This window comes from Cygnus olor, chromosome 16 (assembly GCF_009769625.2).
Source record: "Cygnus olor isolate bCygOlo1 chromosome 16, bCygOlo1.pri.v2, whole genome shotgun sequence".
Taxonomy (NCBI): Eukaryota; Metazoa; Chordata; class Aves; order Anseriformes; family Anatidae; genus Cygnus; species Cygnus olor.
The window spans coordinates 8,595,433-8,619,547 of NC_049184.1; the positions used below are offsets into that span (position 1 = coordinate 8,595,433).

At 36.7% G+C, this 24,115-nt stretch overlaps 1 long non-coding RNA gene across 1 annotated transcript in view; it reads right to left on the minus strand.

Moving 5' to 3' along the window:
• The window catches only part of LOC121079070, a 68,345-nt gene that overhangs the window by 34,509 nt on the left and 9,721 nt on the right, over positions 1 to 24,115 (minus strand). Inside the window, exons 3-4 of the long non-coding RNA XR_005824854.1 lie at positions 18,847 to 19,010; positions 6,417 to 6,512 (exon numbers count right to left, since the gene is read on the minus strand). This is a non-coding gene — a long non-coding RNA (uncharacterized LOC121079070). The remainder of the gene's footprint in view (positions 1 to 6,416; positions 6,513 to 18,846; positions 19,011 to 24,115) is intronic.

Here is a 24,115-nt window from a genome sequence, read left to right on the forward strand (position 1 = left end):
CAAATTGCATTTCTTCTGGCTACATCCTGAAGGCAGTTACATGGTTCCACAGCTGCTTCCTTGCCATGTGGAAGGGGACATCTGTCACACCTGGGAATGCTACTGGAGATGTGGTAAGGAGGAGGGAAGCTAATTTGTACCTCCAACATCAGTTGAATCTTACCTTGGAGATACTTCATTGTGGACAGGAGATGACTCAAACTCAGCATCCTAAGAAAAGTATCTCCATCAATCTTCTAATGGAGAAAACAAATGCACTGAATTCAGATGGTTCATGCCAGGCCCCTAGGCCCTGCGTTTCTGACAGGCTGTGTGGCAGTCGACCAGAAATGCTGGGCACCAGGGACATAATATAGAATTCTGGTTTTACGATTGCATCACACTGCTCCAGATTTCCATGTAAAATTACTGCATCTGTGAACACAGATCAATAAACAGCATGTACAAATGAACAGGACTACTTGGCACATGCTTAAGCAAATTAGGACATGATTACATACAGTTACAAATTTGGATTCCAAGCCTTTGTACACTTCTCTTGTGATATTTTGGAATTGCTAATTGCAACAATATCTGTGCAGGGTATGTAATTCAACATGACACGTGTTTTTAGCAGCAGGTGAATAAGATCAGTTTTTGAAACAGCAAAATTATTACCAATGTTGAGAGAATTAGATAAAAATGCAAAGTCCAAAAAGCCTCGTTCATATCAGAAATCAACACAAGCTGGAATAAATACAGAAAACTGTTAACTTTATATGACAATAAATAATTTAATTAGTTTATAAGAGAACAGAATGGCTTAGCTGGGTTTTGATTCTAGCATCCTAAACAGAGCAGCAATAGCATATAGTTCCACTTGTATATTTGTACTTTAAACTACTCACCTACTGTATTATATGTTTAATCTGGAAACCTTTGAACATTAGTATATCAGACACAAACTTCCCTTTTAAAAAACTCACTGCCCACTGCATGAGGAAGTGGCATTGTGCTGTTTATATTAAAAAAAAAAAAAAAGTATCTGAAGTCTGATAGTCTGATTTCACTGCTGGATTACATCTAGTCTAACTTTTGGTTCTCAAACAACACTTGGCATCCTTTATTTAAAACTAATTTCAACCTTCATTTTACACCCTACATCTTGTAAGTGATGACTGGATAAAGCTTCAGTAACACTGTGGGAATGCAAGTTTTAACCTTAAAGTCTGCACTGCAAGCTTTGGGAAGTTGGTCAGACAGTTATACGAACCAGATAACATATGTCAATAATGTCCTGTGCCATCAATATACAAAGATTAGTTCTCTAGAGAAAGATGAACAGACATGGCTCTGTGCCAGTGCATTTTTGGACTGCCATGAAGAGGTCTTCACTTTTAATTAATTTTTAAATACAAAGCATCAAGGACATGATAGCCTTAATGAGATGTACAGGACCACCTCCCATTTCTCTTGTCTTCCTACATGAAACAACAGTTGATAGCTGTAATCAATAGTAATACAAGAGCACCTCCATATGTATATGCTTGAGTAAAATAAAACATAAACAACATAGATGGGACCAGGTCAGCACCTATCCTGCAGGAAACACTATGGTTGGAGATTTGCTTCACAGATCACCATAAAGTGATCAGAAAATTCTAGGCTTTCATAAACTACAAATGTTCTGGATCCAAGTCTACAACCAAAATGAAGAGCGATACAGATTTTCAAGTTAGAGTGCAAGTTCTGCCTTTCTCTGTAGCAGGTTCTAAGACTTTTTTGCTGTAAGATTAGGTCTTGGCTACATCAGCTGGGCCTTAAACATATTATGCAAGCAGCCCAATTCAGTTGGCTATCTTTGACTTCTTTCAGGCACTCAGATCAGTAAATAATACAGCAAGCAGACATTTTTCATAAAGTGATAGAAGTTGCAATTAAACTTAAAGATATAACAAAACATAAAAGAAAAGGTTTAATGTGAGTGTTCCCTCTCTTACCTAAGTTTTACCTAATGCTGGGTGCTGAGACCTATTATCCTCTAGCCCTCCAAGACAGTGACTGTATCAGTTTGCTCCTCATAAATAAATCCCTGATAAACTGGCCATCACCTTAGAACAGAAGGAGTTTTTAACTGATTATAGCCCTTTTGATCTGTTTGCCCCCTGTCATGCTGAAACACCTGTATAATTTTGGCTGGAGCCTGGAAGGAGTATTTCACAGCTCATAGTTCATGCGTTGTTTCTTAACCCCCTGCCCTGTTTACCAGAAGTAGTTTTATCTAGATTTTTGGTGCTGACTCCCTGCTTATTTCCTAACAATCAATTAATAAATGAAACTCCCATATACAAATATACGTACACACACAGTAAATATAGTAATAGAGTAAACATCCATGCCCAAAGTCAGTCACACGCAGCATTCACAAAATAATGCCACAGTCCCATGTCCTTCACACTTTTGTTTTCCCTTTAAGATTCTAAATAAGGAATAATGAACATCAACATCTAGTTATTCAGTAAACCAAAGCATATAAGCAATTAAATTAAATTAAATTAAATTAGCACAGCCAAGCAAACAAAGCAGTAATCATTCAAGTCCTCTATTTAGGTTGCAGCCATAATGATAGACTGAAGATTAACAATACATTCCAGTAAGACAATTAGTATTAAATTTTTATTTTTTGAAAAATCTTAAACACTAAGTAAATACTCATTTTTTGCCACAAAAGATTCCTTTTAAATAGTCTTTCTTTTCAAAATGTGACAGATCTCAGGCAGAATTGATCTTTCCTAAGCTTCATGTTACTGGAGTATATTCAGCATTATCTTCTCCATACAGTTTTAGCTCCTATTCTCCTGGGAGTCTCCACCACTTTCCTTGAATGTACTAAAACAAGGATTGGCCAGTCCAGAACAGTAACGGATGAAGGCATTAGAGAATAGTCTTGGGTCAAGAATTATTATTGCTAGAGGCCTCCAAAATCTAGTTATGGGTTTCAGCAAACCCTGTGGGCTCTTATGATAATGCTTTTCTACAGTATTATTGTTATATGGCATTAAATCAGTCAGATTCATGAGCAACAAGAGGTCAATGTCTGATTGAAATTCATAAGGTCAAAAAGGAAACTAAAAATCAATTTATAAGATATGAAGATTTAGGTTCAAACTATATCCATGAGCAATAAAATTTCACATCCATAAATGTAAGAAATCAGTTATTAAACTTGAGGGGGGGAAGAAGACTTATTAAGTTTTACACACACATAAGGCAGCTAACACATAATTTTATCAGACATTACTGAAATCCTATGTGTAATATAAGAGATGATGGGCTAAAATGCTAAATGGTTTAGCACTAAATTATTAAGTGATGTATCCCTAAGGTATTAAAAAGATAAGAAATGCAGAGCAGGTGTCTCTCCCACCAACTCTTGATCACTAGTTTAAGTGCATATTGATAACAAATGCACTTTAGAGGCAAAATAGTATTAGTAATATTTTTGCTGTATGAAAGCCTCATGTCAGAATGACTAAAAGCTTCTACCTGACAAAGAAGTGTTCATATATATATATAATATATATATATATAAAATCACATTAAATGTTAGCTCCCGGTAGAACAGAAACGAAACTCCAAGGCATTGGAGTCAGTTTGATACTTATACACAAGTAAATAACGTAGGTGGAATAACAACTATACCACATTGAGAATGAGAATTATAGGAAGCACTCTTATCTGTTTTGAAATGAAAATGCATTTTTATTAAAATTACAGATTAATGGAGATTTGTATAAGACAAAGGGTATAAAAACGTAGTAATACAGAGAACTTTGGTTATTGTAAGTCTAGCCAGTGCATGTCAGGAGAACTCTTTTCTCCTTTGCTGTTAATTTCCTAAAATGGTCTCACCTTTGCATCAGCTCTCTTTCATCAAAGCAAAAAGCAGTGTAATGGTAATGCCCTATGCAATGTTAAAAGCCCCTCCTGCTTAAACGTTTGGGAGGATGTGTGCATGCTTGTTAGGAGCAAACATAAAATTCATATTTTGGCCTCTTGCTATATCCTGTCCCAAAAGCAAAGTAAAAAAAGCCAAACACTGAACTTCAAGACCTTGCTCATTTTCCCCATTTTGAACAACTCCATTCTCTCACATCCCTCCAGGCTTGGTCCCGCCAGCTGTTTCCACACTTGCTGGCTCTGGTTCAGTGGGATCCATGGAGCAAAGCAACTCTTGCCCTGCACTTCCAGGCATAGCTAGGAGTGTGTTCACCTCTGCTGGGTAAGGAGCCTGTCTCTCTGCCTCAGTTTAGCAGTCTCCAGCTGCCCTTGCAAAGGGGACATGTGGACTAGCCAGGCAGATTAGACCCATTACTGTCCCCAGAAAGTCCCTGAATATTTCTTAAAAGAGTTCCCGTGGCATCTGTAGCCAAGGCTAACAGGATTTGTAGGCAAAATGAAGCAAGCCTCCTTATGAGGGAAGTACAGTGGGAGTGAACACTGAAGACTCAGAACGCAAGTAAAAACAGTCTGTCAGTATTGTGTTAATAATAACGTTTGGCTGTGACAAAGGCTGTGACATTTAGAGATGGATATACTACAACTTAATTCCAGCTCCAGCTCTCAGACACCTCCAACCTCTTCTCCTCTGAGCCCCTCTCTTCCACACACTCTCCAACAGCGAGACAAGAATTTTATCATGTTACATCTTGGGTAACTTGGGTAAACTAATATCTACTTTCATTAGTATCACATTCATCTTCTGCTCTTCAGCTTTATTTTTTCCTGTCCAACTTTATTTTTCTCCTGTCCAGATCTCCAAACCCTGTTAGTAAACCACAGATGGAAGCTGCACAGGCTGACACAATGCCACGTACAGCAGAATTGATACTATATAAAAATGGTGCATGGGGCTTGTGGAGAAGCTGGCTTGTGTCCAGGCAGGTTGAATTTCACAGCAAAATCTTTCCAGACTGGTCATTAAGTCAGGCCCTACAGCCTAAGTCAGAACACAAAGTCTGTAACAGAATGAAGTCTTTGCCTTCATTTCACTGGATTTCAAATTAGGTCCAAATCTAGTTCCTAACTGAATTCAGAATTCCTTCTGCTGGGTTTGATACTGATATTTATTACAGTGGTCCCACTCCAGGTATAATGTAAGATACACAGAATTTGAAGATCTGCTTTAAAATAGGGGGAATTAAAAATATAAATTAAATTTTTTTTCTTTTAATATTTTGTTTTTGATTAGTCTTTTCAAGTTGGAGATGAACATTTATATTTCCAAGCTTTGCTCTAAGGCTGGGAATGCTAATAATTACTTCTGAAAGATAAAAATATGAAACTCTTGGATAATAATGTGGCTGTAGGGATTTAATGAATCCTCGTGGGACTACCCAAATCACAAGAGCAGCCAGCATTATGTCATAGGATGGGGCTACAAGATATGTTCAGAATAATCATGTAAAATTAAGGCAGATAACAATTTTAGTGGTATTCCCTTTTTTATTTTTACTTTTTGCACATAAACAAACTGCCATTGTTTAAGATTTGCTAATGTAAACAACAACAACAAAAAATCTGGAATTACAATGAAAAAGAATATATTTATGCCTGTTTATAAGGATTTTTTTTAGAAAAAAATACATAATGCTCTTATGATTTTTATATTAGCAACATTTTAATATAAAAAAAGTTTAAATTATATTACCCCAAATTATAAATCATTATGTAAAATGATATATTGTATAGCTAAACACTACTGTAAAATGAAATAAAGATCTATTAATGCAGTAAACCTACTTAATAAAAGTTGCTTTCATATTCAAAACCAAAATATTAAAGCATGCTCCATATCTGAAAGTCAAAAGTGAAAGAATAAATTAACTAAGGTTAAGAACCTTGTAGCAGCTGACTAACAAAGCTCTAGGGCATTATAAAATTTCATGCTCTTGTAATAAAAAGGATAAAGAATTGGCTAGAAGACCACTAAAAGTTAAAATAAATGAACATAAAGTAGATGAAAAAGCTTGACACGACTGAGACCACAAATGTGTAAAGACCAAAGACACAGTTTTAAGTCATTAGAGGACTGAATTAAATGCAAAATGAATCCTAGTAGTAAATTAATAGAAAATTACAAAGGTAAATGAGCTCTGTTTCAGTCATAGAAAACTTTTTTTTTAATCATTTTCCTTTCAGTACTTGAAAACATAAAAGTGTGAGGAGTTAAATTCTGGCACATACCCAAAACAGAAACAATTCCTAATATTTCTGCATATAGAAAAATCATGTTTTATAGAAAAGAGAAAAGCATGATCTCACAAGACATTTTCTACTTAAGAAAAGGTGGGAGTAATTTACCATTTAAATATTTTTAGAAAAATGGTTTTATGCAGTATATTAAAGAAAAGTTTTATGTCTAAGCTCAGTCCTACCTTCTTTTATGTAAACCTTCAAAGGAGATGATGAAAAAGATGAAAATTTTCAGACTTGTTTCGTTAACATCATTATTTCTTAATCACTGGTTAAGACTGAAAAAGGAAGATTGTAAAAAGAAGAGTTACAACGTTCTGAAGAGCAATGTATAGTCTAAAGCAAAGAAATGATGTTTTCCTCTCAAACTGCAAAGCAGCCACAATCTGTAATGTTTGCAAGATCAAATGTAACCAAAACACGCATGCAAATAAACCTCTGGTGTTGATATGTTCTTTGTTCACTAACATAAGAAGTGTTTGCCTCTCTGACCACTTTTGGATTTGGAAAACTATCATCGGAGTGAAAACTGGCAAACACTTGCCTAGTGTCCACACAGCAGGTGGGTATGAACACAGTCTGACTCCCAGGTTAAAAGGAAAACTTGTGATCTCATTTGCAGAACATCATTGCTCTGCACCCCAAGATGCCCAAAGATGGTTTCATAGATGAAGCTGGATCCCTTTGATCTGAGTACAGTGCCTAGAAATCTTCCTGCTCTTTATTCTAGTGGGGTATTGTAAACCCAGTCAAAAGCCTTTTAAAAGTTAAGTCCTTTGTCTGAGTAGGTTCTGGTTTGAGCTCTGCAATCTGATGTGTTATTAAGAGTGCAATTAATCAGTGCAGGTGTAATTCATCTCTCTGCAAATGTCTATTAAAAGACCTCCTGTGTAAACTGAGTCTCACTTTATGTTTTGAAAAGGTCCCTGTGACATATGACCAAGCTACGTCTATCATACTAAGCTACAGCCAGATGTAAGACACTGTGTTTATTGTCTTAAAAATACATTCTCCACCATGGTCCTCAAAATAAACAAACTGCAAGTGTTTTTCTAAAATGACGAACATGCTAGTTTATACTGACAACACGAGTGATTGGAAATAAAAAATTTATGTGTGGTGTATGTCTGTCTCTTTACGAGTCTAAGTACAGAGGGCTTTTAGGGCTCTCAGTAAAACTTCCGGACTTCGGTTTAAGCTGCTTATTTTGAGAAACTGTCTTCTTCCAAGCCATATTTTTTGGATTTTTGTTTTGGCCATTGATATTCTTTGTGGGTATTTTACACCATGAAGATTATCAGTACGTTGTCATCCAACAGATTATTTAACAAATGAAAAACAGTCAACCCAAATAAGACAATAACTTATCTAACCAAGATATTTGTTATGACTTACGATTTACTGCAGAATATCTGTCAGGCTTTACATTTCTCTATGGAAAAAGATTCACAGTTTAATAAACAAATATTTGCAGGATGTGGGCTAGGGCCATATGAGCTAACAGATAAACCCCCGCATTCGAAGCTCAGCCCTTGCTAGGAGCGATCCCACTGGCTGCCCCACAATAAGCATCGCGCTGTCCAAGACTTGGTGTAACTCCAAGATTCATCTCATTGTCATCTTCACAATAACCTACTTTTTGGTTTTGGAGGAAAAACCCTAAAACCTTTAATGAACAAAGAGTTTTCACAGTAATACAATTTGCTTTGCTGGATACAAGAGAAGTAGTGGATTAGGAGGCCTGGACTGTGGCACATTGCTCAATGTGCTGTAGCTGACAGTAACCATTATTTAATTTAATGGATTTACCTACAGGAATGACAGCATGACAGCAAGACCCTCCTCAGTTTACTTTGTTACTTTTCTCCTCATGCCTTTATAGAGCTGTAAAATAGCTTTCTTGAGTGTATGTGAAGGCCCATCCTAATGGGAAGGCTGGGTCAGCCATGGCTGTGAAGGCATTGCTGGACACCATGAGAAATGCTAACAGAGCTGCAGCCAGCTCTAAAATGTAGCTGTTCACTCCTTGGTAAGGATTTCCTCAGAGATCTAGAAGTACAGGCCAAAGGTATGAATACTTGTAACCACCAATGGTAAAATGACGCAACCTGACTGGATTTTGTGACAGATACACTAATGTATGACAGAGGATCTAATTCTGTGGTTAGTTTTGGCCAAAGTAGCAGACTTTAAACCTTGGTAAGTTTAAAAGGAGTAAATTAAATTCTTTTGAAATTAAAGAGCCAGTTAAAGAAGTTGAATCGCAACAACTCTGGTAATAATGGACTCCTACACAGGCTTTCAAATTTTTTGCAAGAGTACCATAACTTCTCTTCATTAACAAACTGTCCTGTACCTTTTTCTATACCAGGGCTAGCACATCAATCTGACCATTTCTAATGAGATATAGGATAATACTGCATGGACCAGACTTGCTTGTCAGCCACTGCCTGATGGGTTTAAAGTCAGAAACGATCCTTCATTAATTAACCTTCACTTTCTATGTAGATTCACTCATTGAGATGCAGGTAATTAAACCAAGGTCATTTCAAGGACCAACTGAGGAAAAACAGCAATGCAAAAGTGGTGTGGTTGTTTTGATAGAGGGCTTTCAATGTACTTATTTCAGTGTGATAGTTATACAAGGTTGGCCTTTTTGGAAAAAAGAAAACCATCCTCTTTTTAATGTGCTACCCCAAGGCTAAGGAGGCTTTGGACCTGAATTATAGACTTCACATGGCTTTCAGGTTAGATTAGGAAAAGAAAATATCAGTAAACTAAAGAAAATTCAAGATAAAATAGTAAAATATGTGGAACAAAATCAGACAGAAACTTATCTGAAGATCTTGACAGTGACTGAAACATCCCTGCAAATAGACTTTAAATCTTGCATCTCAATTTAAAGTAATATTCAACAATTAAAAAAGAACTATTTCAGTTAGAAAATTGTGTGTAAAAAATAGAAGTGTAATTTGTCTTAGTGTTCAGACTCATTTCACTGACTTTTAACCCTTACAAATACAATGGTGTAAAGCTACTGAGAGCTATGTAATGCAAGCAGCTGCTCATTCACAGGTAGGAGACTCCAATTACGAAACCACTGTAGCTTGGGGATATAACAGTAGAATTTTTGCAGCTCTTCCAAATTAGCTCTTACACCAGTCCAAGACATGTGAAGTTCCAAACTTTGATCACTGTTGAGAGCAAAATGAATATATTGAACCTGCAAATAGCCTTTAGCTCTTTCCAAGTGGTTCCCTTATAATTTGAGTGCTAGATTAAAGTTGTATGTTATAGATTTTAATAACTATCTTCCATTTGGTTTGCTGAGTACCACTTGCTGTGGATTATATGACCTACTCACCAGCATGTCCCATTATGAGCACTTAACCTTGAAAGTTGTAAAGGCAGAACATTTAATCTGTTAAACACAGTCAGAATCAGAAGGTTATATAATTACAGGTAATTTGGCATAGCACTTCTAATACTTTCCAATTATTAAAATAAATTTCACTGCGGATTTTCTTCTCATGCAATGGAAAAGAAATAATAAATAGGGAGGAACTGCGCATTTAAGAATACAAATATCTGTTGAAATGAATACATAAATTTATTTCAATGAAGGCCTTTGGTAATCATTGGTATAGGAAATTTTACAAGCATGGATATGCAAACAATGAAAGTTTGTGTTAAAGGTTATGCAGGAATACCAGGAGTAGATTATAAGAATGCATTTGAAATTCTTTTTCCACGAGTATTCCTGATAGATACACATTATGAGGTACTCATACAGACATTTATCCACACACTAATCGCAGCCTGTATTTCAGTATCTGAGTGCAGAACAGACATAGAAAAAAATGAAGAGCATTCAAAAAATTCTACAGCCATGCAAATAGAAAATTATTTTCATTATGACATTAAAAATCAATAAAGTTAAAAGTTTATCAAAAGCAGGAAATCTTACACTAGACCAGATAACACACAACAGATAACAAAAATGATATTTAAAGCTCTGCTGGAAAATATTCATTTTTTTTTTGTGGTGATGAAGGAAATACTGAACTCTATATAGTTTATGAAAGATCTATTCATTCTACTTTTAAGATAATTGATCCTTCAATAAAGATTTTTTTTTCTGTGCTATTTTACCATTCAGAGGTGTTTCTGCACCTTTAAAATGACAGACTTGTGTAAGAAAGGATTCAGTTGTAAATATTGTCATATATTGGCCTAGATTCAGACTTAAGGAGATGATCAATCCCGGTAACCTGGTGTTTTATAATCTATAAACTCCTAAAGTTTTATGCAACATTTTTAAAATGGAGATAAAAAGTGAGTTTATAAATTAGATACCAAAATCTGAGTGTCTGATTATCTCAGCTTAAATATTAATGAAAGAATGAATGATGAACCAACAACATGCACCAAAAATGATGAAAGCATCCTGTGGCTGGAGTAACATGTACTACCCTTGAACACGCTTAAGACAAAACAGTTTAAGGCAGTGGCATTAGATGATGCCATAGGGATTTCCATTTTAATCCTCAAAACCAAACCCTTATTTTTTAAATGGGTTTGATAAGAAAAATGCATTTCAGATATGCACACAGAGTTACTGATGTTCCAGCACACGACGGGCATGAACTCCATTACACTTACTGGTTTGCACGTGAGTACTGGATATGCATAGTTGTGAAATAGTCACATGCTGTTAGATTTGCATTTGGCATGCACACTTCATGTGAATTAAAAGGACTGTAAAAGTGAGCAATTAGAATGGCATTTTATTTGGAAATTTGAATTTTCACCACCACCACCATTTTTCCCAGGAAGGCAACACTGTCAAAATCTTTTGTTTATGCAAAGCTCTAAAAGGAAAAAAAAAATCAAACAACAACCCCAAACTAAAAATATGAAGTCAGCTGAACCTGAATGGAGCTCCAATTACAATCTTTTTTTTTTTTTTTTTTTTTTTTTTTAAGCTTTTGTGAAAGTGTTTGAGCATAATTAGGTTAAGCTATTTCAAAGCGTGCCCAGTTGTTGTAATTTGTTTATGATACAGAGTTGCTCTTTGATCGTGAATGTTCATTTTTATAGAAACCCTGTTATCAGTCTTAGGATAAAAAATGAACAGTGTTTGTGGTAAGAAAATTTAGAAAAATTTAAGACACTCAGAAAATAGCTGTCTTATTAATAAAAGAAAGACATGACTTCATTTAGATTATTATGGCAGTAAACAAATTATATTTTAAGAAGGGAAAGGGAAACTGAAGCGTGTTTGTTTATGCATTCTACCTAAGATATGGTAGCCTTTGGTCTTTAATAACCTGATAACTAGTCTCAGTTTGAATTTGGCCAGTCCTTGGGTAAAGCACCTGTAATAGCCATTCATAACTTCTGTCCTTAGAAATCCTTTCATTCATTGTTCTGCATAAAAGAAAACAAGGCACTCTCCCTCCTTGAAATTGTCATTTGATTCTGATATTTTTAAATGATTTTACTAGAATGGTTAAAAGGTACAATATAGTAAGTGTCCCTAAGAAAATACTTTGGGGCTCTTCATTTTTGAAGAACGAACCTTAGCCATTGCTGGAATTGGGTAATAAGCACATACTCAGACCATCTTTATTTAAAAGCATGAATCTGGGTTAGAGGCTTTAGGCTGGCTTTTTCAGTTTCTCTCTCATTTACTTTTTTTTTTTAGTTTAAATCTTTTACGTGGTAAGATGGGTGCATTAGCTGCACAGTTTTCTAGCTGAAGATCATCCAAAATACATGAATACATCCTGGCCTTTGGGAAGGGCTGTATTCACAGAGCATTTAAATGAGGTTTTTCAGATATTGCATGAAGATATTTTTGCACTCATAGGGGAATAATGCAGATCTTTCTAAGGTTCTCTGTACTAGAAAAGCTATCTCTCTCTGGAACATGCTACAGAATGGATAAGAGCTTCAAATGCCAAAAAAAAAAAAAAAAAAGAGAGAGAAAGAGGGAGTTTAAAGACATATTTTAAAACTGTTCATCCTTTTTGAATGCAACTGATAAAGTGAGTTGTCTATGTATTCTTACACATTCAAGGATGCCATGACTGGTCATTTCTGTGTGATCTCACCTGATTTATGTACATATTAGTCATTGATGCAAATTAGACATGCAATGTTTATAGATTTTTAAATGTAGTTCTTAATGACATCTTCAAAAAAAAACAACTAATGTTGTTGAAGAGCAATACGAAAAAAATTGCAAAAATTTGCTCTTTGTCAATGACATCTTGAAGAAGCAGCCAAGAATCTTGTATCATTAGTAAAGCCAATCAGCTAATTCCTAGTAAACAACTAAGCAAATGAGCACAGTCTCGTCTCTTGTTCATAATTAACTTTGAATTACTTTAAATTTTTTCAGCTTTATTCTGTATCCAACATTTATTTTGAATTATGACCAAATATGCAAAGGTAGTTTGTCAACAGGAGTTGGACAAAAAAGCTGCTCAGGGGCTTTTTCAAAAGTCGTTAAGAACCTCCTAAGTTTTATGTACTTCTAATTTTTGGTTTTCTTGGTGGACAGATACCTATTTGTTATTGATCTTTGCTGTTTTGAACACAGATGCATTACTTACACTGAGTGGACTCAAATCACCTTGTATTTTTGCTTCAATTAGACTGCATTTGGTTATTATATCCATACTTAAGGTTTTAAAAATCTGCTTTCCATAAATGTTCTGCAATATTCCCTTAAAAATTGCTTTTTCAGTTAACATTTCTGCCCATATATCAGTCACTGGAATATTCAGAGAAAGCAAATATGAAAGGGGTGTGAACACAGCTGAAGGCTATTCAATGTTTTATTCAAGGGAGTTTTTATGGAAAATATTTTGAGGTATTTGCTTAGTTCTAATCATTACCGTGGGACACCCTGGAAATTCAATAGTAACAGAAGTGCCAAAACTTGAAAGCAATTAAGTATGTTTGAAGAAAGAAATTTTCATTTTATGTTTGTGTTGAAATTTTGGTGCAGGAAGGAGGCATCCCAGCTGAGCCAAATTCCACAATTCTCTCAGCCTGCAGTGGTTTGGAAGGCCATAGATCTAACCTAAGCTGTATGAGACCCTCTGTGACTACAGGGAGCTTTTGTTTTTTGTCAATATTTTTGCCAAGAACTTGGCTATTGCTGAATTCCAGGCAGAGGCAGGCTGTTTACATTTCCTGTGAAATACTGCAGGCAACAAAGGTGTGTTGGGATAGAGGTCCTGTTGGAAAAGCACCACGATTTAGTTTTGTTTACATCCGGCACAGCAGTATAAAGTAGCAACATCTGAGCTGGTGCTGAAGTAGCTCAAGTACCAAGAAGAAAATAGCAATAAAGTTGTCCTGGACAAATTAGCCCAAGCACAGTGTCCCTCCACAGGAGGTCAGGCACCCTTAGGACATGCAGGTTTTGCAAGTTTCTGGTGACCTATAAGGTACTGAACCTATGCAGACCTTATTTTCCATTTTAATGGGAGTCAAGGAAGCCGATCAGATCACAAAGGCACTCAATAACATGATGAATGGCACCTTCAGCAGACTACTAAAAACTTTCCATGGTGCTAGGGCTTCACTGTACCTTCCTTTATTGTATATTAGCAGCCAGAGATGCTGCGTGCACTGAAATGTGAGAAGGATTTTCATGCTTGTAAGAGTTCAGCATCAACCTATAGTTGAGCATTAGCACTCCTCTTACTTTACATTCAAAGGGCTCTTTGTCTGGGCTGCATATTCAAAGAGATAACAACAGTGAGAATTCATGGAAATTCAGTGCCTTCTTCCCCTCTGATAAAGCATAAGATAATAAAGACATTACCTCTGAAACATATTTGGTCAAATTTTGGAAGAACGAAATATGAAGGCATTTCATAAATTAGGATGGATGGATGAACTTTTGTAGCATAAAAGAATGCCAAGGAACCATACTTTTTTTTTTTTTTTCCCTTCAGAATTCAGCAGTTAGCAGCTATTCAATTACTGCTTCAAGATAAAGCACGAATGCAACAGCTACTTTACACTATACTTCATATTTTACTTTCTCATGAATATAGAATTGTATTGCTGATCACACAAGCATCACACATCTAAGTCCTAATATCCATAGCTTCAAAAAAACCCTGATGCCACAGAAAAAATATATATATATTTAATCATGTTTCAATTGTCTGAATATTCAGAGAACTGTTGAATCTCCTGGCTGCTAGAGACTTTCATTAAGAAAAAAAAGAAAAAAAAAAAAAGAAAAAAATGGAGGCAATTATCTGATATAAATTTTGGGAACTTGTTTATGGGGTACAAAAAGATCTTGGCAGATTTTGTTAAATATGATCAGCTAACTCATGCAAGCCTAACTGAAAACCACGAATCCATGTATTCTTAGAGCCAATCAACGTAGTATTTAGGTGACAAGCAACATTTGTTAACTGTTCTGACATCTTCCCTTGGCTTTGTAAGTTGTGATTTATGTTCACAATGTTCTTTGCAAATATGAACCACAGTATTTGTTTCATATTTTGTACGTGTGCTAGCATGCTTTCTTTGTTGGGGATTGGTTGGCTCTGGCCATAGGTATCGAATTCAAAAAACCTTCTAATTCCTGGGAGTGTTCTGAGTCCCGTGACGTGAGCACTAACAAAAACCTCAGTGTTTGTCAAGTTCCTATCACCTTCATCGTAGTCAGTCTCCTAGCACAGCTGAGATTTCCATGACTATTAATAACGGTTGCTCAGAAGTGTCTAATGAAGCAGAAAACCATCCTACAAAACCAGCAAAACGACTTGTGGCACACCTTCATTGGCAGCTGGATTTGGATGGTTGTTGGAGATTAAAAAGGCTGGCTTGCTCGGAGGTGACTGCTCCAGACAAGGAGGTTAAGGGATATTGGCAATAGGGGCAGGGTAGTGCAAGAAGTGCTTGGACATTACTGCCTGTGTTGTGGCTGTTTTCTGAGAAAAGGAGACATGTCCGTTGCTTTAATAGTTCTACCATTTGTGTGCAACAGAGGTTTCAACGGAGTTTGAACACCTGGACTTGGATGTGGCATAAAAACACATTGTTTCCTCTAGGTGTGGGACCTTCACCAGTCAATAAAGCATTGTAATATGGGTATTCGTGAGACATACCCTCCAGGCTCTATCGGGGTTATTATTTCAAAAAATAACAGTTGGATAACAAAGGACAACTGTCTCGCATTAATAACAGACAGTACCATAGAACATGATACACGGGCAGAAAATATGAAATCAACATAAAAGCTACTTCATATTTCTCAATATATACTGCTTGGTCCCAATTCTACCATCAGTTGGAGGGTACAATGACTTTACACATTGTAATTGAGGGCATAATTGAACCAATTTTCTATAGTCTTCTATACTTTCCCCAAACAAATCCTGAGCTACCCCAGAAACGCACATTCACATTAAATGTCTCTAGGCTCCACTTTTATCACAAATCTTTTCATTCCACTGTTTAGTTTACAGTGGTGGTGTTAGGAAATATTAGAAATGTTAATATTTCAATATAATGAAATACATGCAACTTTTTTGTTCTTGTAATGTTAACTTTCTTGAAGTTATGAAAACATGAAATTTTGTAATAAGAAAAATTTCAAAGAAAAAAAGAAAAGAAAAAAGGCATGAGATAAGGAACTAATCTCCTACACACTGTTCCAGCGAAGAAAAGCATATCTCTTTTTTGCATTCTAAATACACATTTTAGATATTTAGATGGTGAAGTCAACAAGGTGCTTCAGCACATGCCTGAATCATGGCCTAGTCAGCTCACTCTCTGACATAAAATAATGTTTGATAATTTGCACAATGCTTGAAAGATAGCTAGTGATTTGTTATCCGTAAATCCAATGAACTTTTGACATATCCTGTTGCCTGGGTGAGGCAAGACATCCATTCAGTTACTAATGGGGGAAAGTTGAGGCATAGTATGATTTGTTTTACTGATGTAAATGTCGCACTGAGCTATATTTTGTGAATGGATGATAGATCTAACGAAAGCACTATCCCTTAAGCCACAATGCTGGAGTATTTTATCCTGAGTGAATTGCTATAAGGAAACATTCTGAGGTGTTTACGTACTCAAAAACACAGGTAGGGGCCAATAATAATCCTTTTAAACAACTACTAACACAGTTATGCACTAATATTTTAAAAATCTGGTTGGTCAAATAATTCTCTTTGAAGATGGCAGAAACCAATCCTTTTTTCCTCCAATACTAAAAAAAAATAGTATATTCTGAGAATGCTGAATCATACGAGACACAAGTAAACAAAACTCTGGAATTGTTTTAAGATTATTATTATTATTATTATTATTATTATTATTTGTGGAGAAGATTCAAATTGTAAAATTATAATTTAGCCTGGAAATCTGGTAATTTCAGTGAGGTGACAGTTGCTAAGGTTTCTCATGTCAGACTGGAATTTTGGTTACAGGAGGAATGAGTAACTGTCTCTGAGTAGCTAATGCCCTTGTGACTGTAGGATGGTAAGACAGCCTTATATCTCAGCCTTATATATCTTATTTAACCAAAGAATATGTAATTTAATCATGGCAGGCTTCAAATTTCAAGTAGAAATAAAATACTTCTATTACTGAAAATGATTAGATACTCATATTGCAGCAAAACATAAAAGATTTTACCTTTCTGGATTTATAGCTGAAGAAAGAGAACAGAAGAAAGAAAAAAAATGTATAAGAGAAGGATCAGAAAAAGCAAAAAGCCACAACGTTTATAGGTAAATCCCCTTTTTTTTACTTTTGATAAAATGCAAGGTTAATCTCAGTGTGGCAACTCCTTTCCCTGGGGCAGGCTGTAACCAAGAGGAACCACTGCAGTCACAAGCTCTGAAGTCATGCAGAGGCTTGAAATATTCAGTGATGCCATACTTTGTGACTGTGGCACACAATATTAGCCAAAGGGCTAGGCACACAAGGCACATACATTAGATAATGTTATTCACAGCCTAAGCAGGACTTCATGTGGAACTGATTCATAAACGAGAACTGGGAACAGGCACACACAGACACATCTGGCTGTAAGGCAACTTCGCTTTCATACCTTAGCTTGTCACTAGTGTTAGGAAACTAGTATTCAGGAAAAATAACAGCAGCCTAGCCCAAACTTAAATATAGCTATTACATTAATATAAAACCAAACCAGTGCATAGCCAAGCTGCATGGAAGAGAGTAGGATGATTTTCTTTGTCAGCAGCACCTACATCTACCAGAAGGGCACTAACATTAACTATCCTCATGGCCAGATTGAGGATACGTAATCTAAATCATCTGGAAGAACATTACCTAACGAAGGGGTGGGAATCACTCCCCTTTGATCCGGTTTCAAGCAAACCTTCCAATAAACATGAGGGCTGTCTTCGCACGCCTGCAGTCCAGCTCACACAACCTCTCCTCAGAGAGCTGTTGCTGATGTACCTTACAAAGAGATATTTACAAGACATCTGAGTAACAAGAGCATCATGTTCAATTTCCAACGTATGTGAACCTCTGGTCCTACAGCCCAGGACATCCATCAATATCTTGAACCTCTTCCTCTGCATGTGTACACCCAGCCAGCTGAGCAAGAGATGTATAAACAGCAAATGTTTTCAGAGATTCAAGAGAGACTGTCTGGATGGTCTAAAGTCTGGTTTCTATCTTGACTCCAGAAAAGGCATTATTGAAATAATCCTTGAGATGACCCCAGTTGTCAAAAATCTAATAGGATTTGTAAAGTGCTTTAGGATCATTCTAGAGGAAAGGTGCTGTAGAAATGTAAGGTATTATTATTACTATAATAAGACAGGCTCCCCATGTCCCTTGGCGATAATGCAGCTCACTGGTAGGGATAAACTATGGAGCCAACGTGAACCAGATTATTGCCTCATAAAATGGGACACCTGCCCTATTATCCCTTAAATAATAAGTACATAAAACAAATTTGACTGTAATAATAAAACATAATGGTGAAATATTTATAGGTAATTTTTCAATGCAGCATGCAAGGATTAAGCCATGCAATTTCTGTTGACTTTTACAGGAATTGCACTGTTAAATCCTCCCCATGAGGTCCAGCAGAAACTGATCTGTAATGTGTCTGCAAGTCTGTGTAGTGCGTGTTAAAATTAGATAGAGATTTTAAAATGTGATGAAAATACAGGTTCCCCCCTTGCACTTAACCTCCAGTGATAGAAAGGCATGATGTACTTCAAGTAATCCAGCCAAAAACATACTTATTAATAAGGAAAACACTCCAGTCAGGTCCATACTTTCATAAGGGTGTGTGCAACTAATGCAGTTGTGCAGGTATTAACAAGTGCAAATGGTTAATTAAGCCAACTTGAAAGCTTGCTTGCTGGCACTACTCTCAATCATAGCAATGACTAAAGACACACAATCAAAATGTACAAATGTGAATTGGTCTTAGATCTTATTTTTCAGATAAACAATACTAAGTTTGCTTAATGTAAGCAGTACTGAGTCCTTAATATGACAAACTAACAAATATGAAGAATTACATATGGGATACCATCAACTTACATTTTTTGCATCTCAGAATTTCTCACTTACCTCTCACTTTGCCTAAATTCTTGCAACTGAAAAAGCCATGAGGAGAAAAAAAAACACATTTTCTGATTGTTCATTTGGCAGAACACGGCAGATAAACAGGTTTCCTGATTTCTTTCATACTGGTATTTCCATATTCATTTTCCTACTGTTCTGTGGGTTGATTTCTGTTAAAGTATTAAAGAAAAAATATTTTTAAATAAGGAAAGACCTTTCAAAATAATGAAAAACAAAACAAAACAACCCTGTTAAAGGAACTTCTGATGCAGCAGAAGCTCTAACCTGTAAGTACTTTCAATATACTTCACATTTTAAGTTGTCAGGGTCACATTCAGTTTTTGAAAAGCACTCACGTCTGGCTCCTGAGACAGAGCCTGATTTAGTCTTTTATAGGCACATAGTACATGCTCTAATTAACCCAACTTAATTTTTGAGAGCAATACCAATGTCTAAATGGCCATGATACAATATTTAGCAGATTATATTTCTTATTATCTTATAAGTTATTAGATAAATATAAAGCATTTGATTTACAGCTTTCTTTAACATTGTCTTCTGAGTAATCAGACTATTTTGATTTGCCTTTTTTTAAAAAAGCAAAATAGTGTTATTTAAAGTCCAGTTCATTTGCTGGTTTCCTATCACTGGCATTTTTCCAAGTAAAAGGAAATACCTACTGCTTTTCGTATACATATTTATGCTCTTGTGTAGTTCAGCCTTGGGTATATATGCGAGCTGTACAGTCACAGACATCCAAAGTACTCTTCCCATAGCCCTAAGTTTCAGTTTGCATGTGTGTTCACTTGCATGATTACCATCACTACCACCCCGCTTCTGCAGCAACTGCCTGCACCAATTATGTACGTTTTGGCATGTGTATTTTCAAATACACAGCTGTAACACAACACTGATTTTATGCAGGCAGAGCCGATATAGATATACACAACGTGCGCGTGTGCATTTGCGTGAAAATCTATTCATGCCTTCCTTTCTTCGTGCGCTACCTCACTGCTTGAAGAGTTTCTGTGTTTTCTCTTTGTATCATTCTGGCTCCTAGTACTAAAAGCCACATCCTGTTATGTTTGGTTGCTAGGTGGAGAAATGTTATCATGGGCTTCAGCAATAATTTATCCATAGAGCTAGAGGAGCTGTCATGTACTTCTGACAGTGAGCTGCAGCACTTTATCAGCTTGCCTGTAAATCAACCGTGTGTGGGTGAAGATGCCAGCAATGTTTGATCTCTCTCAGACACTCTAATAATCTGCTTTTGTCTGATTGATTCCTTCACATCACCAAGCACATTGCAACTGAGAGTGGAGTGCCCTCTGTTTATCTCCGTTGGTCATCTGCTGGAGGGCAACAGGGCAGAAAATGCTGTTCTCGCTGAGATGTAAGAGTTTTTTGGAATTAGGGGCTTTACATCATATCCTGGAGCAGGTTTAGTCCAGTAAATCAATGATAGCAGAATTGAATGCACCATAAATACCTCAAACCGTATCTCTTACAAGAATGTAAGAGTAATTCATAGAAACAGGAAAGGTAACTTTGCTGGAAAGAATTACGACCCCTACAAGCTCAAGACATGCAGGTCTTTTACGGCCTGTGTTTACATCTACCCTCTTGAACTTTGGGAAGAAATGCACTGCACGCTTGCATTTTGTTCCAGGCGGTTCAGAGATAATATTGAGTTGAGCAGGACGCTGTCAGAATTGATCACTGCCTCTCAATCCAAAGGCAACTTTTTCTAAATTTCCGTCAAATTCTGTTTTATGCAGGAGATGCCAATACACCATGTCACGTTCTGCACCACGCTGAAGTTGAGCACAACGCCTGGTGTTGTGCAACGCCTTTCTGCCAAAAATATACATAAAAGGATGCAATCTAATGAACAGTCGAAGCCCTCTAGGAGGAGGGATAAGCATATATCCATTCCAATAATCAAACGGGTCTGACTTTGTTTCTGTTTGTGCATCATACTGTTCCCCCAGTTGAAAATCAAGAGCTTATTATCACTCAGAGGCTGGCAGCAACTCATTGTGCACTGACCTGGGATCAGCAGCAGATTTGGATTCCTGACCTCTGTGAAAGCTGAGGTCAGAAGACATTGTGGATGTGATTGACTAAATCCCATCAGTTTGGTTGTAGCATCCCCTCTCTGGGTCACAGTGGGATGGCACAGGCAGCAGGATATTTGGGGAATGCACTAATTTCAACCCAGCATACTAAGGGGAAAGGACTGCATTTCACAGAACCACTGAATGCTAAAAAAGGGTAAAAATTCACACTGCATAATGTATTTGTAATTGTGCTTAAGGCAATGAGAAAAGAAAGTCATGAAACGAATCTGGCATACGGTGTAGTCCTTTGTGGATGCTGGAAGAGCAGTTACATCTCCAGATTATTGCGTTGGGTAGTAGTGCTTCAAGTCAGAGCAGATCCATTTCATCTTCTTTGGCCCATCACAGGGATTTCCCCAAACTATTATGTAAATTGTTATGGAGACTGGCTTCATGGTGAGAAGTCAGTCCCATACTGCTCCCCAGCTGGCTGACCACATAAGCAACACCTTTTATATGTAGCAGAGGGGCCTGTACTGCTTCTCCACATTTAATAACCCTTGCAGCGAAAGCTAGACTTTCATTCACAAGAGACTTTTTTCACTGCACACATCATAAAAGCAAGTAAAGTGATAAAAGCAGGGAGACCTAAAGTTACAGCATGTAGTAGGGCGTATTCTCTGTTCTTTCACCAACAGGCATTATCAAACGACAATCAGTTTTACCGAGTATCACAAAAAACACAGTGTTGGCTTCCTCTAAGACCTTAAGTTGGCATCCTTTCATCCATGCAATATGTGGAATATGATGTGCATACACAGACAGACTTACGTATACAGACAGATGTAACACCAGAGACCTCATGGCTCCTATATGTATAGGATGCTAGAGTAGCAGAGACAATTTATGAGGATTTTATATTCAGAACTGTATTTTGGTTTGTGTACAGCTATTCAATCTCATTTAAACCACTTACCTGTTAGCGATACATCTGTAATTCCCAAAGTTTGCTGGGAAACAGCCAGAACCCTATCTACTGGCTTAAATCATCAGAAAAACGCCGAAAGGCCCCAATTCTGGTTTTAGTTATGTTGATTTTGCAATCGCAGAAATGCATATAGTCTGTTCAGACTGGCTTTGGTGTAAGTAAGAACCAAAGTTTAAATCTTCAGTGATCTTAAACATAATCATTCTAAATTGCTCTTCAGCTTTATATTTCAAATTATTTAAAATAAGCCTGCTATTACGTTTCAAACACTACTCATTTCTACTATTATTACAATGCTACTTTTTTCAAGGGCTGACACTTTCCAAAGGAGATCTAAGAAAGAGAAAACGACAAAAAGGAAGAAGAGAACCTGAAAGAGGAAAATGGAGCATGCCTAAGAAAACTATACTTCCAATAACATCAAGTTATCCTCAAGGGACATGTATAAGTAGAAGATATTACATGGCTGAACAGTAAATATCACATTTCTTTTTACAAGCATGTTTCTGCATTTTATTATATCTTGACTGGCAGATCCATAAATTTTGAATATCCAGTCTAAGAAAGGGCAGACTCAAAATCTACAGGTTGCATTTTTCATGGGTCTAAATGGTCAGTGGCATTTTGGTAGTACATAACAGATTAATTAATGAGTGAACTATGTTGACATCTAGAAAATTTAATATGCATATTTCTGAGCAAGTGAAAGAAATTAATAACTACTTACCTACATGTAGGAATTTACTTGTAGAAAAAAAATTAGTAATAGCTAATTTAGGTTAATTACCCCACAACTGTTACTTATTTTCCAGGCTTCAGAGATCCACATTAAAGTCCTCTCTGAAACGGATTTTTGAGGGAAATAGTTCCAGAAAAGTGATTCCAATGAGCGGCTGTAGATTTGCTGCTCTCAGGTACTTCCTATGTACTCTAACATTCGTGACTGCCTGTAGGATCACAAGGAGGCAGAAGACTGACCAAGGACCACTTCAGCATGGCAACATGAAGGATTCAGCCCTCTCTGTGCTGAGCTGTTGTATTTACAGTGCCCAGCAGCACCCTACTTCCTTCCTGCATCAATGCACCCTGCTTCCGTCACCCTCTATAGCACACAGTCCTTGGTGCTGTCTCTGTAGCTCTGCTGAGAAGTTCAGCACTCCTTCGGGAAAGATAAGGAATACTGAAAAGTAGTTGCCATCGGTGGTTGTATATATTCATGGCACTAAATAGCCCTAAGTGCTCTTCCTGCCACCCAGTTTCCAAGTGCTTTGTGACATATACTTAGGGGTGTGTAAATAGATTCAGCCCCAGAAGCTACAGAAAGAAACTACTTGGACAACTTTGGGTTATCTGACCTCTTTATAAAGTATTTTGCTGCTGCTGTCAGCCAGCAATATGTTATTTCCTGAAGTATAATCCCAATAAGTAGTATTTCTGGATCATCTACTGAAGTGTTGGCCAATGGTGAGTGATTGATTGAGGTTATGACATGACTTTTACAGACAGCACTTTCAGGACTGATACAAACACATGGAGACTTGCTTGTTATTTTGTGGTAAAGAAAAACACTTGGAGATGGGAAGTGGAATTTCCAGCAGCTGGGGGACTTTGGTAAAATGACATTGAACTATTTTTGCCTGATGGTTGGAAGACAGGCCTGAGGAAACCTGACATAGTTTACAATTACAATTAATTATCATCCGTGTGTTAAAGGAAAAAAAAGCCACCTAACTCATCAGTGTAATTTTATTGGAAGACAAATTTGCTGTAAAAGTTTTGTTTTGCTCCAGCTAAGCATCCTTGTGCTTAAAGGAACAATTTTCTCTCATACAAAATGCCAAGGTAAAGCAACCTTTGAGAATGTATTTATATAGACCTGACCAAACTGGATCTACTTTGTTGTCTCATATTAAAATTGTAGTCAAATGTTACATGTAGCCAGGAACACCCACCCGCAGGATGACAAGTCTGGTGCAGGGAAGGAAACATCTTACTTTCCAAACCCTGTCTGCATTAGCGTTGTTTCCCTTTTCAGGGGTAAATGAGAGACCTCCATGTGAACAGCAAGTCCCAGATGTAAATTCCAGAGTGAATAATGTTCCATGTATTGTGCTTAGTATTTTACACTGCTGCTCTTAATGTGCTTGTAAAGAAAGGATTCAATTTTGAAGCCTAAATTGAGGCTATTCTAGTAAAATCATATATTGGTTAAGCACTTAAGCATACT